At 36.7% G+C, this 15008-nt stretch overlaps 1 pseudogene; it reads right to left on the bottom strand.

Annotated features, from left to right (window-relative positions):
• Window positions 1-672: 672 nt before the first annotated feature.
• On the bottom strand, window positions 673-13951 carry LOC107741453 (uncharacterized; annotated as a pseudogene).
• Between the last annotated feature and the right edge of the window lie 1057 nt (window positions 13952-15008).

The raw sequence follows: 15008 nt of genomic DNA, 5'->3' as shown, positions 1-15008 counted from the left end.
CATATTCTAAAGTGCTACCAGATTATACAGATAGATATATATTTCCAAATCTATTGATCATCTTAAGAACATTTCTTCTAAAAAAAAAAACAGTTTTACAGCTGCATAGGATAATCAAAAATGTATTAAATAATTTTAAATCAATGCAATGAAAAATCAATTTTCCTTAAGTTATAGCTGTAGAAAGTAGCAGCAATGTAATTCACACAGTTCACCACAGGACAGCTTTCAGTTTTAAACCTAAATTATAATGTATTTCTACTAAACAAAAGGGGTAAGATGTTGTATTGCTGCACATTTCATAGCAGGTTCATGTGTTTGATGGCAGCATGTCATTAAAATAGACACATGAGACAAGCAATTAAGTATGTATAGTTAAACAAAATCAGAATCTGTTAGGAAGAGCAATTTGAGAGAGGCAGTGACTCAATGAGTCAAGCATAAAAAAGTCACAATCCATGCAATTTTATGCATAGATTATATTTTTTGTTTGATATATTTTCACTTTAAAGTATAAATAATGCTCTTGTTTACAACCTTGTTTTGGTTATTTTCAATGGTTTTAATGATCTTATTTACTCAGATATTGTTTACTTACACAGGAACAAACAATTTCCATAAAATAATCATGCGTCACATCCTGCACTGAATATAGGTTATAAAATAATACATTCACAAGGGGAAAATAAGAAAACCACTGAAACTGGTGTAGCTGTTTTTATCATCATAAACCCAGGTGTTCGGCCAAAGTTCTGTAGACGTTTGATCACCAGACTCCAGTGTGAGAACAATACCATTGCTGGCATTACCACTGGTGACAGGCTTCCAAGAAAACACAGAGCATTGAGTTTGACCATTCTTCAAGAGACTGACTGCCATTTTGGTTCCACTGTGACAATGAGCGTAAAATCTGAAGTAATAGACTCCGTTCATTGGTGCTGTGAAGACACCTGTAAAATACATGTACATTGCCACAGAAAATGTCATCATATGTAAACAGGATTATGAACTGCATGCGACTCTTTGTCATGTCTCTTACCAGTATTTGAGTCATAGGCACTTCCAAAATTACTGAAAACTCTTCTGTAACTAGAGTTTTCGCAGTACCAATGGGCCCAGTGTGTCCTATTCCAAATGGCAGAAGTCCAGCTGAGAAGGCAACTTTTTTGGCTGTGAACAATAGTGACTTGTTCTTTGTCATCAAAACCATTAAAATATGTAATGTAAATAAATAAATTAATAATAATAAATAACTACAGAAACCAACATTGCTTTTTACTTGCCTTCATTTTCTTTCTGTAAAGATTCAAGCTTATTTTGTGAGTCAATTACTGCGCTTTTTAAAGCTGTTTGGAATACACATAAGATAATTTCACAATGTCAGTGAACAATTACAAAAATACGTTTTTCCGTAATGACAACTGATGACAACATTTAACCTTCCACCTTACCTGCATTCTCACACATTACTTTGGTCAGTGTTTCTTCTAATTTTTGTATCCTTTCCTCCATGTTTTTAAGCTTCTCAGACTCAGCATTAATGTTCATGTTGAAGACCCGACCCTTGAAGGCCAACTAAATAGATGAGAATGATCTGTAAAATAGAAGAAAATAAAGGAGACTGGAGAAATTGGGTCCGCAGGTCAAGTCATTGCTTGAAATGTATTAAATATTTAAACAGGAGAAGCATTTGTCTGTCAGAGTGAGCAGTAGCTTTAGGCTCCGTCCACACGGAGACGCGCTTAAGCTGTATACGCATAAATTTTGTATCGTATAGGCGTTTCGTCCAGACGGAGCCCTTGCGTTTTCGTGTGGACAGCGAATCCATATATTTTCTGAAACGATGACGTCATCAGCCCACGTCTCGCCCCTAGTCAACGTCTCGCCGCTAGTCAGACACCGCTACATCACTTAACAGCAACAAAAACATGAACAAACACTGAACGATTGTCTTTTTAGTAACTAACATTAACACAGATTAATAAATGTATTGTTCCATGTTCGTTTGTATACCGCGCTTAAGGTTTATGCGCATAGTCCAAGTCTTCTTCTCCATTTTTAGTGTATCTCTGTGGCAGAATTACAGCGTCACATACTGCTCTGGCATGTATACTACACTGTTTTGTGTCGGTTACGTGTGGACGCAGATATTTCTTGAGACGAGGGGGAAAAAAAGATCGGATAGGGAAAGCTCTGGCTTCGTGTGGACGTAGCCTTAGTGTGCTTGCTGTGTTTGTTGACCTGGATTAGCAGCTGTTGCTAGTAAGGAGTTTGAACTGCACTTCTAAGGCCACATCCACACGAAGCCAGAGCTTTCCCTATCCGATCTTTGGTTACATTTTATTTCGATAGTCCACTTTAGACATTCTACTAACTATAAGTAACTTTGTAACTGCATGTCAACTACATGTCAACAAATTCTAATTAATTTGCAACTACATGTCTACTAACTCTCAGAGTAGACTGTTAGGGTAGGTTTAGGGTTTGTAGAATAAGTTGACATATACTTGCAAAGTTTCTGATAGTCAGTATGTTGTATGTTGTTGACCCATCAAAATAAAGTGTTAGAAGATATTAAGCAGACAGTCTACTAATACTCTAATGACTGCTAGTTGACATGTAGTTGCAAAGTTACTTACTGTTAATAGAATGTCTAAAGTGGACTATCGAAATAAAGTGTAACTATAAGTAACTTTGCAACTACATGTCAACTAATTCTCATTAATTTGCAACTACATGTCTACTAACTCTCAGAGTAGACTGTTAGGGTAGGTTTAGGGTTTGTAGAATAAGTTGACATATACTTGCAAAGTTTCTGATAGTCAGTATGTTGTATGTTGTTGACCCATCAAAATAAAGTGTTAGAAGATATTAAGCAGACAGTCTACTAATACTCTAATGACTGCTAGTTGACATCAAAATTAAGTGTTACCCGATCTTTTTTTTCTTCCTTTCCGTAATTCCGTAAACATGGCCTCGTCTCAAGAAAAAATTTGTGTACACACGAAACCAATGAAACCGACTCAAAACGATGTAGTATACATGCCAGACCAGTATGTGGCGCTGTAATGCTGCCACAGAGATACACTAAAAATGGAGAAGAAGACTTGGTGCACGCACATAAACCTTGTGCGCTGTATACAAACATTTTTGCTTTCTAATACATAATTCAAACTATGAACATTTGTACTGGCACATTTTGCACATCTTAATGTCTTCAACTGCTCCACTTTTACATTTCCCGCACATATCTGCCCTACAAAGGCAAAAGACCTTAACACGCTGGAGTGTGGAACGGAGTAAAATTACTTTAAAAATGTTTATTTGTCCAGCCAAATGAATTATAGGTAGGACACTGGAAATCTGGCAATTAGAGGCACTCTATGAAAATTATCTACACAAAAAAATCTTGAGCTCAAACTTGATTTTCACCCCTATTTTGAAGTTGCTATACTCTGCCTTTGCCTTGGCGTGACATCTCACTTTTTGCAGACAATGCAAAGGACAGTAACTTCCCCATTATCAATATTTGGTTGCTGATCACCATTTACAAAATCATTACAGTAACACCTGTATAAAATCTAGTGATCTCATAGGCTATAACATATAGTGATGTGACTGTATTAATTGTTTTTCTGACCGTAACAACCGGACAAAAAGTTTAACATATAAATAGATACCATTTTGCAACCAATGTATTTGCAATGTAACATAAAATGATGCAAGACGTAGCCAAATTGCTTTTACATCGAATTGAATGAAAAAAGCCTAACCTAAAATGACGATTTGTGGATTGATGTGAATGCCAGCAAGTAGGAATAATGTTCAGAATGCTTGTGGATTAAACATCTCGGATGAAGTTCATTGCCATGGATTGTATCGGGTTACAAGAAAAGGCAGGATATGGATTTAATTGTGAACTGTAACTGATTTTATGTGTGATCATGCTACACTGTCACGGCATTTGAGTCCAAATGCATGCAACTAGAAGTGGACAGGCTGGCACTGAGTGAATAATCTGCATTATAAAAAGAAAACATTTTTACGATTACTTTTTGCTGCCAGGTTATCTAGTCTTTGATTGTTTACAGTGCTTTGTTATATGGAGCAGTTAGATTGTGATCTATCTAATTCGTCTGTCTAATGAAGTGCTTCAGTGACAGATGTATGAAAATATACAAGCTACACTGTAATTTAAACGCGGCAGACTTTAAATGGACAGTAAAACAAAGGTAGAATACTGTGACTCAATTTGAGTGTTCCAAAACAAAGTCAAAGAGCAGTAACTGGTGTTCTGCCTTGGTTTCTCTTGGGCTTTTTCAAAAGTTACTGTTACCCATTATTTTCGCAAAAAAAAACAAAACAACGAAATTGATTTAAGATACAAAATCTTTATCTTAGAACCCATATGATAAAGGAGGTCTTGAATGTCCCAAAAATATCAATAACTCATTTCCGACCAAAAACGAAGTTACGGCCTTCTGCCTTTGCACGGCAGATATGTACAGCTAATATACTTCTTATATAATATCTTTCTCTCTCTTTGCCTATCTCACCTTACAATGTTTATTTTATTATTATAACTATTATTAATATTATTATTTATTCTTGAATGTTTATTGTCTTCGGTAGCACCAATGCGTCAAGACAGATTCCTTGTACATGTACACCCACAGTACATGGCAATAAAGACAATTCTGATTCTGAGTAGGCAGACATGTTTCAGGGCATTGGTTGTCCTCAGAGTGGATGAAAATGTGACTCCAAAAGTACACCCACCAAGAAAAAATACCTATCACATTAAGAGAAAACTCAGCGAAGAAAGAAAGAAAGTAATCAAATAAATTGAAACCTACAAAATGGGCAAATCTATTTGTTATTGTTGAGAAGTCTAATGGGACATTGAGACTTTAATTAAATTAATGTCATCTTAATGCAGCAGTCTTGAGAGAACACTACAAGTAACCCACAGATGATGAAATCACATGTAGACTCGCTAAAGCTAAATATTTTTCAGTGTTGGATGCAAGTTCAGAATTCTGGCAATTAAAATTGGAATGCAAGTTCTCATCTTCACACATTTAATACACCATTTGGGTATTTTTATTTCATATGACAAAAGAAGGGCTGAAATCAAATTTGGCCAAAGTGGAAGCATTTCAATGCTGACACTTGCACTTGAAAAATGACACTTCCTAAATGAAAGAATGTGCTTTGATAGCTTGGGATGGTGATGTTTCTTGCAAAGTTTATTCCAAATTCGTCTCAACACATTGTGTGAACGTATTAGGAATGATGTGATATGGCATTGGGAAGGAGAACATCTTTGAGCACGACTTTGACAAGTTAAAATGAATGTTTAAAGAAGTTCCAATACACCACTTTTATGAAGTATTTGATTGCTGTTTTTAGGAGTTCCTTGCTTTCTCTAAGGAGTGGAAGTTTCACCACAAACATGAAGGCCCTGCTATGCTCAGTCAAATTACATTGTCGTTGAAAGAGCTGTGCATACTGTAAAATGCATGCTAAAAAGGTTAAGGCTGATGAAAAAGAACCTCTATATTTAACTTCTTAAGGATGGGACCCAACATAAATTATTTTTGTAGCTGAGCAGCCAAGTCATATCTTGTGGAAACATCAGATGAACATTTGTACAGAAGGAACCACAAGTACTTGAGGACAACAAAGGAAGAGAGAAACAACTGACAAAAATAGCAGTAAAGAACAGAGGTGCCCAGACCTGTTCCTGGAGGGCCACTGTCCTGCAGAGTTTAGATCCCACCTTACCCTAATTACACACACCTGAAACAGCCAATCAAGATCTTCAGACTCACTAGAAACTTCTATGACTCCATATTGTTTCAAGAGACTGTTTCATGCTTGATGTCCATTTAAATGGATTAACAAGAATTTGTCAATTTGTATGCAGTAATTATGAGAATTGTTTATGTATCATGATGTTTTTCTGTTTGTTAGTGATTTTAATCGTTATAATATCTGTATTGACATTTTTTGTTATGAGATTAGTCCACCACTTGTGTGTAAGTGATGTGTATAAAATGTGAAGGAAGTCTTTTAAGTAAAGCTGTATGGATCATTGCACATGGTTGTCCTGTTTCCTTGTGTTTCACACAACTGCATAATGGCCTATGACTATAGCATGAAAGACACTTGGAACAGTTAACGAAATTGTCACAGTGCTGCAGCATACTGAAACTATTGGCTTGCAATCTCGTAACACATTGCAGCACTAATTAATGTGTCTAGCAACATATTTCTGCAGAAAATGGCATGCACATGGTAGTTTTTTGACAATATTTTATTGAAGTGTAAAAACATTAGCAGTGCTGTTCCAATTCCTTATAAATTAATGCAGTACAGAAGATGGCGCTGTTTGACCAGTCAGATAAAAGATGCATTTCAGTGCTTTACACACAATGGGCCTCATTCATGAAACACGAGCAGAACAGCAGAGCTCTTGAAGTGAGTTCTTTGAAGGATGTAGGGCAGGGTTCCTCAATAGGCGGCCCGAGAGAAAAATGTTTGGCCTGCGCTAATTTCAAATAATGTGGGATGAAAATTCAAAAGCAGCATCAGAAAGCGACATTAACTTACATCGTGTCTACACCGGACGCGAGCGGCGCGATGCAACAAAATACAATAGAACTTATTATAATCAGTGATGCTAATATATATATGTCAGTGACCCTTGGCTTGGTATTGTTGGCAGAATTCGGCCCTCGGCAACAACTAATTGAGGAACCCTGGTGTAGGGCATTACTGTCTCGTGTAAGCGTTTGGAACTCCCTTGGCAAAGGGACATCTTATCCAAATGTTGTCAAATTGTACCTAATTTAAAATTACTGCAGGTAGTCATATTAAGATAGCGCAACTCAGTGTTTCCCACAGGATTTCGTGAGACTGTGGTGGGTGGTCCTCGATCCCTCTAGGGGGGTCCAGGGGCATGCCCCAAAGTTCAAATGATTTGCAATGCTTTGTCGCATCCAGTGTAGATATACGATGTGACCGCAAAAACATGGCAAGTGTGAAGTAAAGAAAAGTGGACACTGAAAATAGATGATTAAAATGTGAATGGACTGAACAGTTTTGAGTGTGAGTGAGTGATACCATCTTTGTTATGGATGTTGGTTCACAGTGAGTTTACAGTTTTAAGTTTGCTTTAGTCTAATTTCTTTTCAAGATCTGAGGTAAAATATCTATTGTTGCTTTCACTATGACTATAAAGATCATGCAAAATAATATTCAAACTCACATTAGACACTTTTAACATTGAATAAAGCACATAATCATTACGTGAGATTATCACTGTCATATTTTGTATGTTGTTCCTGCCACGATGTCGCAGAAAATATTTTGGAAGCCAAACAAATTAGAATAAAATAATAATAATAATTGTATATTATTATTCCTATGATAGTAATAGCCATATAATGTAAAACAATTGCACTGTGAAATAAATGAAAATGATTTCCAGGTACCCAAAAAAATCTAAGTATAAAAATATTAATGCTGACAAATCTAATAATTGAATCTGCAATTAAGGAAAGCAGAGAGAAGAGATCCAGTCTGGAGATGAGGAGGAACAGTTGATTTGCAGACATGGAGATTGTCTTTGTTTGTTCAGATTTTTTGTTCGTTCATTTGTTTTTAATATTCAACAGCCAAAGTTCTTCTGGTGACTTGAGAAAATTTACCGGCCATAAATATTTTTCCTTGCCATGAAACTGTTTTTGCAAAAAACGGGCAGTTGCTACTACTACAATAACTAAACTTATTTAATAAAAAAAAAAAAGCCATTTGAAATTAGAACCAACCAGTGCATTTTAATCACGATACAAACAAAGATACAAAGGTAAAACCTGCATGAAACAAAAACAGACAGGCTGAATGAGAACGCAAATTCACTCTCTGACAGCAGGTGGCGCTTATGGATCAGCAGTGATAAGAGGGGAAAAAATGCCATCGAAACTTTTGTGAAGTCAGTTCCCTTCAGAAATACATTCATATAAACCCCCACCCCAATATTTATATTTTTCTTCCAAACAGTGAGCTTGCTGTGCCTGTAAAGTATTTTCTCTGTGTGCGTCTGTTAATTTTAGCCATGCTTGCAAGAGATAAACCCTTGAGCTTTTATGTTGGAGGAAACTTCAGTTGAGCTTTTATTTTGGCGGAAAACTCCAGCTTCTGTGAAAACACGTTTACAAACATTACTAATTTAATGAAATACTGTATACATTTGCCCTCGCGTTACGTTCCCAAACGCACGCTAAACTCACAGCACATTCAATAATGGAGTTCACTGCAGTCACTGAGTCGTGGAAAACACCGGATCACGAGCTGATCGCATGCGCAAAGTGTGCTCTTCACTTTGAAGCAAGCAGCGCAAACAGACTTGATAAGTCATATTACGCTTTTGGTTTTAATTCATTCGACGGATACTTAGCCAAAACAATGGCGTGAAACATAACGTTAAAGAACTTTTATGTTAAATACAGGGATTAAAGTTCCGTCGCTACGACGGATTTCCGTCAGTTCATAAAGACAGTCACTTGCCTCATTCCTGAATGATTCAGCCGTTCGAACGAATCAATTGAATGAATGATTCAGTGATAAAATCAGTGACTTGCCACCACCTGCTGGCGGATTTAGTTTCATTTTTAGCGTATAATTTCAGTTATTTAAATCATATTTCTGTATTCAAAATTGGATACGTTTTCTACGTGTATTTACACTTTGATTTGAATGAAAACAGTGCATCCGTGCAGCGCGGCTGACACAGAAGAGCGTACGCTGCTTGCGTTCAGCGGATATTCTCCAAAATGGCGCTACGGAGATGCGGAGAGACACAGAGGAGACAAATTGTTGAATAAAGTCATTATTTTTGTTTTCTTCGCGTACAAAAAGTATTCTCGTCGCTTCATAACATTACGGTTGAACCACTGATGGCAGATGGACTATTCTGACGATTTCTTTCATACTTTTGTGGACCCTGACAGTGTAATTTACAAGGCAGTCAATTGGACAGTCACGAGCCACCTGGTTTTTATCCAAAATATCTTAAATTGTGTTCCGAAGACGAACGAAGCTTTTAGGGGTTTGGAACGACATGGGGGTAAGTGATTAATGACAAAATTTTCATTTTGGGGTGGAGTATCCCTTTAAGTCGAACACACCTAATATGTACGCGTATTTGCATTGCTTTGAACGTTCTCTGTAGATCCCAACATTCAAGCTACATTTGAGCTTCATTAAACTGTCTGTGTAAATACATCTAAATGCCACTTCAACTGCTTCCATTTTTTCTGCAGTGGAAAGACTGAAATGTTTTAGTTCAAAGATGAAGATCAAGATGATGCAGAATGGTTCCAAAATTATTATATTTATTAAATGAAATAAACTCGAAACAGCGTGCAGTGCACAAATAATACTAGACAATGAACTGAGCAAACTGAAGGACTTATATTCACAAAGGTAATGAACTAGTGTTGACTAATTAAAGGGGTCATATGATGCGATTTCAATTTTTTTCTTTCTCTTTGGAGTGTTACAAGCTCTTGGTGCATAAAGAAGATCTGTAAAGTTGCAAAGACTAAAGTCTCAAATCCAAAGAGATATTTATAAAAGTTAAGAGTCAACCACGCCTACCTAAAACGGCTCGTTCTAACACGCACCCACATGTCTACGTCACAATGTGGGAAGATTTGCATAACGCCGCCCAAATGTTCACGCAAAGAAAGAAGGCGTAACTTTTATTCTCGCTGTAGTATTGTTGTTGCCGCCATGTCCTGAAGACGCTGTGTTTTTCGTTGTCCACAAAATAATGTTCTTTTTAGCAACATCATATGACCCCTTTAATGAATAACCATAGCAAGTAAAGTCTGGCAGGAAAATAGAACAAAGGAAAACAGGGGCCTGTTCTTCGTACCTCGCTTAATACATCTGAGATGATTTGAAAGATGCCAGATCTTCTAATCGTGATAACTGATCTCTGGCTAATTTGGTTCTTCAAACGAATTTGCGGATCTGATTAAAATATCTGGATTAAGTTGTCTAAGATTACTGCGCATTCTCGTGTTCCCCATAAAGGGCAGATGTATCGATACTCGAAACCACGATCAGCAATGCAGCGATTGGCTGGCGGCAAGACAGCAACGTAATGACATCATATAATTAAAAAAGAAACCAGATGAAAAACTTGACAAATTTCTGGACCAAAACAGCCAAGTGAACAAAACTACATAAAAGTTATAAAAGATAAATGAATTTTTTTTTTTAAATTTTACTTATTTCTACATGATTCCCAATTATTTATATTCACGATTTCTAATATTTGTACAGGCTTTACATTTTTATTTCTATGTTGTAATTAGCAATTCATGTAATTTTATCTTTGAAGCAGATTTGTTAAGTGACCGCATTATTTAAAGTTTCTTAAGGGTCAAGATCAAGTTATCTACATCTCCTGCACTCCATCAAGCCACTCCCATAATAGCTGTCAGCACTCAAATTAATGCACAACTCAGATTAACTGTACAGCATGTGTGTAAGACTCTAATAAAGTAATTATTTTATCACAAATAAATCTTTCAATGAGTAAAACTGGCTGTGTCTATAGTATTATAGATGACACAACATTATAATATTATTTTCAAATTAATTTTTAAATTATTATTATTTTTAATTATTGTCTATTAGTAGGGTACTCTTGTAATAAAGTAGCAGTGGCTGTGACAGATTTTAAATATCAATTTCACTTAAAAAGATGCAATCTAATCCTGTTTACATTAAATAAGCTGCTCCTGAGCAGGTTTAAATTTACGGACCTGTTGCTAATGCAGCAAGTCCAGGATGAGCTTCTAAGAACCAAATAATCCAAGATCATGCCAAATTGTCAACAATTTGCGACGTACGAAGAACGGGCCCCCGGTAACAAAGGGAATACAAACTAAAAAGCCTTGAAAAGAAAACAAACACAGACAGAATGTGACAGACTGTTGATACTAAATTAATTTGACTGTTAACAGCCTAATAGTGTCTTGTTATATTAAATGAAATTATGAATATAATTTAAGAATTTGATATGAAAGATGGCATGTTAATTTAATGTTAGAAAAAAATAAGTAAAAATTTTAAGTAAGTTTATGGCCTTATAAGTAACTGACAAAAAGCACAAATGTCAGGGCATGTCAAGACTCCAAGACTCCAAAACCCCCTCAGACCCCAGAGGGTTAAATAAAATTAAAGTTCTTGCAGTTTTTCAATTGTGAAGTACAGCAGCTCAACATAATGAAACATTGTGAACATGAAAGTGAAATGGAAAGAAATGATGCATGAATATATTTTATCTTCCCCCCAAAATAGTTATTAACTGATGACTTTGAAACTAGTGCAGAAAAATGTTCATCTTCAGAACCAGTTAAAACAGGACCATTTCAGTAAATCAAATTAAGCTACTTTGATTCTGTGGTAAAATTTGTTTAGACCTGACTTACAATGTTAACTTAAGCAAAAGAATGTTAATGACATAGAAATGCTGTTTACCACAGTGAGTTTACCACAGTATTACATCACAACTGTCTGCAGACGCATGAAGCTGTTGAGTGATGGTTTCTGCCTCAGAGTTAAGAGCACATGATAAAAAAAAAATCTGAGAAGTCTGAGAAACAAAGTATATTATATTTGTTTGACAGACATTTTTATACTGTATGCAAATTCAAATGACTTCAGCACAGCATTAAAGTCTCAGAAGCAGAAGCACAAAGTGACCAATGACACGTCATAAGACGACACACATAAATGAAAACAACTAAAGAAAGATCAAACACTCAAATAATTTGTAGATATTTCTCTCTCCTCTGCTGGACTGTCGTGTTGAACAGCAACTCTGAAATTTCTTTCACTTCTAGCAGGACGAGCCGTGAGAATTAAGAATGAAAGTCAGTCATCTAAACTCAGATCTCATTTAAAGTCATTTCAATGAAAGGTTAATGCCCCGGAAACAGCTGAACTTAGAAGTTGTTTTACAGGTTTGTGAATATGTGCTCTGCATGTCAATAGTGTCTCAAGTGTCAGTCGAGATACTGATAGCGTTGTATAATGTTTCATTCGAAAGTCGCGTGGTTTCACGCTAAATGGTGAATTTGTGAGACAAATGAATGAAACATGGCTTAATTATTTATTTGTTTGTTTGTTCGTTTAATACGTGGCATGTTTCATATCATTATTTGATTAAACTGATTTTGGCAAAATTTGTGTTGTATGAGTGGCATGCTAATTGGAAGATAATTTTATTATATCTAGACTTAAATATTTGAAAAATATATAAAAGAAAAATAAAGCATGCTTTAATTATTGTGTATACAAAGATTTATTAAATTATGTACTGAGATTTAACAAATGCTGCAGATTGGTTGTAAATGTCTTTGTTTGCTTTGCTTAGTTTTTAATCAAAACACTGTCTACTTAACATCAGTTTGTGTATTTTCATATATTAAAATAACAACAAAAATGTTAATAAGTCATTTATACATTTTTTAAAAATTATTTACACAATGATTTATACAATTATAAAAAGTACTCGCCAGATCTCTAAGATCCACACAATGCCTTCCACTTCACCACATACATGAAAACAAGAAACTGAGCAGAGATAATAAAAAAACAACCCTTTTCATCACCATTTCAGCAAAACAAGTGAATCTACTTTTCAAGATGAGACAGGACATTTGAAATATGAAAAATGACAGTTAGTCAAGTATAATAATAGTGTACTTTATTATTTATGTGAAAAACCAGATGTCTTTGTCAGAGCAAGAAAACAGGTTATGTCCTGAGGCGATGTGTTCAGTGTGTGGTTCAACCTGTCCAACCCAGCAAAAACTTGTTGAAAAGACAGAAAAAGAAAGCTTTGTCAGATGTCCCAAAAACAGTGACATTGGGTTGAAAAGTGAAACGGGGAAAGAAATCTTTTCCATATTCTATAAAAAGATGACCATATACATCTAAATTTGGTTGCAAAGTGACACCTTTCCACGACTTGGATCCAACCTAATTTCAACCATGAATTCATTATTGTATATTATTTGTGGTGCTTGTGAAGCGAAGCATCACTGTTATCTTGCATACTTGTTATTATTCTTCCTGGGGGCAAAAAAACACCCCAAAAATACCATTGACTTAACTTATACTATACTTTATACTTATACTTTATTGTCATTTCTATGTGTCGCATAGAAACGAAATTGTGTTTCACACGTCCACAGTTTACAGTTTAGTGCATTATAAGACAAAAATATTTCAGTAAAATTATTTAAAATACTAAAATATAAATATTCTAGTAAAATTATTTCAAATACTCCGCATGTGTTAAAAAAAAATCAACTACAATAAAGTCACAAACTCTGATTTAGCAGCCTGATTGCTGTAGGAAGAAAGCTGATTTGTTCTAGTTTTTATGCTGCAGTATCTTTTTCCTGACTGCATCAATGTAAACAGTCCATAAAATGGATGTGTGCAGTCCTTCAGGATGCCACCAGCTCTCCACACACAGCGATCTGTGTAGATGTCCTGTAGCTGTGGCAGAGAGACACCAATAATTTTCTCCGCTGCTCTCACAATGCGGCTGAGATTAAGTATCTCTTCCTCTGTACGGCTGCCAAACCAGGACGAAATACAGTAGGTCAGCAGACTCTGTCCCTCTGTAAAACAGGGTCATGGCTGGGATGAGAAGTTCCACTTTCTTCAGCCTGTGAAGAAAGTGAAGGCGTTGTTGGGCCTTCTTGATGACAGCTGAGGTGTTATCTCTGGTAGTCAGCTTGTCTGTCAGATGGATCCCCAGGAACTTAGTGCTTTGGACCCTCTTCGCCTCAGAGCTGTTTATGGTTAGAGGGAGATGGTGATGTTGGCCAGCCCTCCTGAAGTCTATAACCATCTCTTTAGTCTTGTAGGGCCAAGTTGTGCGTTGTGCACCAGGCTATGAGTTTCTCCACTTCTTTCCTGTATGCCGACTCGTTGTTGGTAATAAGGCCGACAACAGTGGTATCATCTGCAAACTTGATGACATGGTTGCTGTTAAACCTGGCAGTACAGTCATATGTCAGCAGCGTGAACAATAAAGGACTCACAACACACCCTTGTGGCGTACCTGTGCTCACAGTTATTGTTTTAGATGTTAGACTGTCAACTCTGACTGTCTGTCGTCTCTCTGTCAGAAAGTTCATAATCCACCTGCACACTCCTGAATCCAGACCCAGCAGCAAAAACCTTTCCACCAGTTGTTGAGGCAAGATTGTATTAAATGCTGAGCTGAAGTCGATTAGTAAGATCCTGGCGTAGGTGTTCTTGTTCTCCAGGTGTGTAAGTGTGAGGTGGAGCAGGGTGGAGATTGTGTCCTCAGTAGAGCATTTCGCTCTATACGTGAACTGAAGCAGGTCCAGATTTGACTCATCACTAGCCTCTCAAAACACTTAATGGCAATGGGGGTCAAAGCTACTGGACGATAGTCGTTCACTGAGGATGGATTGAGCTTTTTGGGGAGTGGGATAATAGTGGAGCTTTTTAGACAGGTGGGTACACTGGCCTGGCTGAGAGAGATGTTAAATATGTCACAAAAAACATCCTTTAATTGCTCCGCACAAGCTTTTAGCACACAAACTGGGATATGGTCAGGCCCAGCAGCCTTCCATGGGTTGATCTTAGTGAAGACCCTCTCGGCGCTGTCTACTGTCAGCTGCAGTGCCTGGTGAACAGAAGGCTGTTCCTGCATGTGTGCAGCTCCGGTGTTCTTAACCTCAAACCAAGAAAAAAATTAGTTAAGGTCATCAGGAAGAGAGGGGTCATTATCCATTGCCTTAACTGTAGGCTTATGGCCAGTGGCCACTTGTACTACTAACTGTACTACTTAGGCCTGCGTACAGGCCGCGGGTGAGAAGAGAGCCACCCACAGTAAAGGAAATCAGAGTGTGGCCACAGGAGGCCATTCCATCATT

The sequence above is a fragment of the Sinocyclocheilus rhinocerous genome, unplaced genomic scaffold (assembly GCF_001515625.1).
Source record: "Sinocyclocheilus rhinocerous isolate Xijiao unplaced genomic scaffold, SAMN03320098_v1.1 scaffold2843, whole genome shotgun sequence".
NCBI lineage: Eukaryota > Metazoa > Chordata > Actinopteri > Cypriniformes > Cyprinidae > Sinocyclocheilus > Sinocyclocheilus rhinocerous.
The sequence above is the reverse complement of the archived record's forward strand: the minus strand, read 5'-3'. Positions and strand labels throughout refer to the sequence as shown.